The sequence below is a fragment of the Bidens hawaiensis genome, unplaced genomic scaffold (assembly GCF_021521415.1).
Source record: "Bidens hawaiensis isolate Kalapana, Puna unplaced genomic scaffold, B.hawaiensis_p1.1 tig00035980_1, whole genome shotgun sequence".
NCBI classification, from domain to species: Eukaryota; Viridiplantae; Streptophyta; class Magnoliopsida; order Asterales; family Asteraceae; genus Bidens; species Bidens hawaiensis.
The window spans coordinates 3,875-8,695 of NW_027496279.1; positions in this window are offsets into that span (position 1 = coordinate 3,875).

Here is a 4,821-nt window from a genome sequence, read left to right on the forward strand (position 1 = left end):
GCACCTCACCTCACATAATAGATTTGGATACTTGATCCTTAGCAGATTTTTGTCCAAAACAGCAGTGATTAGATAATTTAAAATTCTTCAACGAGACACCTTCCACTAAATCATTAGCCATCAAATAATTCATCTTTCTAACATGTATGTGACCCATTCTACGATGCCATAGAATCGAGTCTTTCTCGGTTGCTTTCGAGACAAAACATGTTTCGATCGATGTATATATCTTAGAGCTCATGTTTAAGACATAAATATCATTCGATCGTGGTGATCGCATGACAACCATTTCCTCGGGAATAACATAACCCGGTTTCAACATAAGACATTCTTGTCAGTAAATATCGTTGTGTACTTTTTATCACAAATCTGCGACACACTTAATAAGTTATGATCCACTTTATCACAATAACTTACTTTCTCAAAAGTAATGTGACCATTTGAAACTCACCCTCTTGTGTGATCCAGCCCAGAATCCCAGCAAATGCCACATACCCCCTTGAATATTTCTCACGTTGGTTAATAGGTCAAGATTCCATGTGATATGACGAGAACCATCCACTATCCATTATCCAGTTTTCACCAGACACATTCTTGGATGTACCCTAGACACAAAATAAAGATGATTAGTTCAAAAGGCAGCCCAGGCCTCAGTCTTGGCACCTTTTGGTTGTCTCTTTGATCATTAACTTTAATAGAATTCAACTGTGTTCAGCCACTTGTGAATAAGTTACCAGGCTTCCTAGACGTTCGTCTTAAGTAAGCTGCTTGAACAATGTTTGAATTCGTGTTCCTACAAATTGGCTCATGCGGGACAAACTTTGGTTTTACCTGACCATGTGTCTCATTAACATGAATAACCTTTCGAGGATTCACATTAGAGAACATAATATAAGTGTCTTCAGCATACGACGCAGGTCGTTTTAGAATCTCTTTTACCAAAGGAACCGCTTAGAGTGGTTCTGGATAAAAGGATGAAGATTCTGATGGTTCTTCTGACTACAATTCCTCACTACATGACCATGTTGACCGCAAAGAAAACAGCTTCGCATGTTTACACGAGATGTTGAGAGGTAGTTGGAATGAAAGAGCCAGAAGTTTGATGATGACTCACATTTTTGGTCTGCTCTTAGCAAACTCATCAGATAATTCAGACTTCTTTTTCAAGTAGAAATCTAAATTAGAACAGTTCAAAAAACTTTTCAACGTATCTGTCCCAGTCGATTTCACAAATTGAATTTTATTAGCTGTTTTAAAACTTGTTTTGCTTTAGTCAATGGATCAGATGAAACTGGTGTTTTTGCTTGAGCATACACACTTGAATTTGTGATGTTTCATTGATAAATACACTCTCATAAGTTCAGGTTTAATGATACTTATTGGAATATCTTTTTCTGTGAACATCGTGTCCATCCCTTTTAACTTAAAAACTCTAACAGATGAAGGCTTAGAGCTAGGAGATTAACAAACCGCATTAAGTCCTCATCAGAAATCTTTGGTTTATCTGACTTCTTTGCCTTTACTGATTTAGTTTTCACCGGTTCTTCCTTTTTCATGTGAGTCTTGAATGAACCATACACAGCTTCTCAAATTCTTGAGGTTCGCAAAGAATATGATTAGAACTTGGGATGTTCTTATTCTTATGTATTATCTCAGGTTCAAACACGTCCTCGATAATTACTTGTCAACATTCTCAACAAAGACCTTTTACTTGAACATGAGGTTTTTGAGGAGCAACTGGGTCTTAACAGTTTCTGTTTTAACCGGTTTAGATTTTTCAAAAATCACAGTTTCTTTCTCAATCAAATCCTCTTCTTTTCTAGCAAAAGGATTAATTTTGTAATCATTGTGAAAAGTGACGGAATTTCAACAAAACTAATTCCTTCTATGAATCCTTTTGTTTACCAGATACTTCAATAATTTCATTCAACAGAAAAGAGAATTTCTAAATTTTCCCATTTTGTTCTTCAACTCAAGAACCTCATTCTCAAGTTCAATTATCTTTGAGCGATGTTTCAGAATTTCTTGAAACTTTTGGTCATTAATCGTCATTTTTACAGATAACTCAGCTTTGAGATTGTGGTTACTTGTCGGCAATGCTTCAATCTTTTCTCGAGATCTCATTTGAGATTCAAGAGATTGTTGATAAGTATCCTTCAGAGAAGCAATTTCTCTTATAAGATTATCATTTTGATTGTCAAAGCGTCTAACTTAGGTTGTTAGATTCACAATCAACACATGATACTTTAATAGATGAAGTAGCAGAGATAGAATGACTAACCTAATTGATCTTGGCCATGCAAGCAAAATACTGTTGGAGGCTGTCGCAAGAGTCGTCAGAATCAGATCCAGAATCATTATCAGAAGACATATCACTCCCACTCGTATCTTGACAATCTTTATGTAACCCAAACATAGCCAAATTTGCTTGAGCATCATTACATAGTAACCGTTGTGACCAATCATTTCCATCTGCCAACATTGCTTATGTTGTAGAAGAAGATGGTTTCTTTTCAGCATCACTACCTCGTGGTGTAGAAGCGAATTTTGATGTTGACCACGAGAACCAGTGTATTCTTCTTTGGTTTGTCACATTCCTTTGCGAAATGCCCGATTCTTGACAATTAAGCATTTTACTTTCAACTTGTCAAAACCCAAGATCTTTTCCCAGTTCTCTGCATTAATCTTTTAACTCTTCGGACGATCATAGCCATGTTCCACTTTAAATCCATGATTTCCCAATCATCTGGATCTATCTGATCATAGTCCTCATCAGTTAAATCACTTGTGGCAATTTTACTACTCACTAATTTTCATATGAAGACATGAAAGCTGTCAGAAAAGCAAAATTTTGCTCAGCTTCCTTCATATTAACACTAGTGGTGAAGCAAATGGATTAGTAGTAGTTGAACTTCCAGAACCACCAGACAATCCAATTACCAGAAAAGTAAAAACATACTTTTGGATCATTAAACATAGTTGATTCTTTTTCAGTTGCAGCTTGAGTAAGAAAAGCATTTATTGGAGAGATCGTTGAACTAAGAGGCATACTTCCACCATAGAAAGCTGGATCTTGACTTTCCTTGGAGGATTTTTGACACTTAAGATTATATTCTCTGGCTTCGATCTTTTGTAAAAATTCAAGTGCAGTCAAGTCTTCATTCAAGAAGTAGTCATTCTCTTTCAAAACCATTAGAAATGTTAAGTAAGAACTTGGAAGCACACTCTTAATAGTGTCAATTTTATCAGTTTCAGAAATTTCCAATTTCATCTTGTCCATTACAACAATTAAATGATTAAACCATGTAATCATCTCTTCAACTGTTTCTCCCTTCAATAGATTAAAGTTTCGAAACTGAAACTTGAGCATCACTTTCTTACTCTCAGCTGTGTTCCCCATACTTCTCATACGCAGATTTTGAAATAAAGAAGCACATCTCTTAATACTACCCACTTGATGAAAGATATTTTCTGGCTATGCCATAGTAAGAGTGGAATAGGCTTTTATCTCGATTTCTAAAGCTTTCTTCTCTTCTTGTGAGTATTGAGAAACAACTTTAGGAGTATACCCAATAGTATCATCACCAATCATTGGTGCCATATAATTTTCATCGAGACAATATGAGCAATCAGGGTGAACAGACCCCAAATGAGCACGAAACCAAGGTTCCCACTTGGCAAAATCACTAAACTTCATCAATCTTAGACATTTTGAATGTGAACCAATCTCGGTATCAAGTTGCAACATTTGTTGCATCAACATGTTTTTAGAAGCCAATGCATACATACCAGCCATTTTTGACAAGTTTCAAAAATTCAAGGGTGTAACGAATCAACAAGCGAATAAGATTAATGAACTGTAAACAGTTGTAGCGAACTGTGAACAGTAGATTGACGAATCAAATCTTAACGAAGCTAAGATTGATCAGATAACGAATCAAGATTGAGGTTAAGGAATCACCTCAACGAATTAGAAAGTCAACGAATCAGATTTAACAATAAGTCAAACCAACAAATTAACTAACGAATTAGCAAGCGAATTGATAAGAGAAATCTTGACGAATAGGAAGGTTTTCAGTAACGAATCACTAAGGAAAACTTAGCGAAATAGATAGCGAACCCGCTACAGTTGATTAGCGAATCAATTATAACGAATCAGGTTGTTACAACGGTTTGTAACAAACTCTGACACCTTATGCCACGTGGCAAAGGTTGTTTTAACACAAATCCCAAAGTAGACATGTGTCACACGAATCAGTTAATCCAATCAACGAATTAGATAACACGAATCAGCTATTAATGCGAACTGGCTAGTGAATCACTTGTAATTAATAACAAATCAAAGGAAGCAAGATAGCGAATCACCATAAAGATGATAACGAATCATGTTCATCTTTGAATCTTCAAATCTTCAACAAAAGATTTCCAGAAATCTGGAAATGATGAACACTAACCCAGAAACTCTGAAACTTAAAATCTGTAATACTTTCTCGATTCTAAACCAAATCAAACAAATAATCTATCAAAACACTCAGAACTCGATCACGAATCCAATATACCAAACCTCGTAACCGATTATCACCAATATCCAACTAAATTATACCAAAATACACCTCTGTTTCGGCCTTAAACCAATACCGATACCAAATCCACTCAAAACCAAAACAAATCTCAATTCCAAACTCGCAATCCCTTACCAATACCATTAACAACTCAAATCCAATCCAAACTAGCCATAAATCAATCCATTAACCTCTAAATTAATCCAAATTCACTAAAACAGAACACTAACAAACTAATACTCCAAATAAACACCAAATC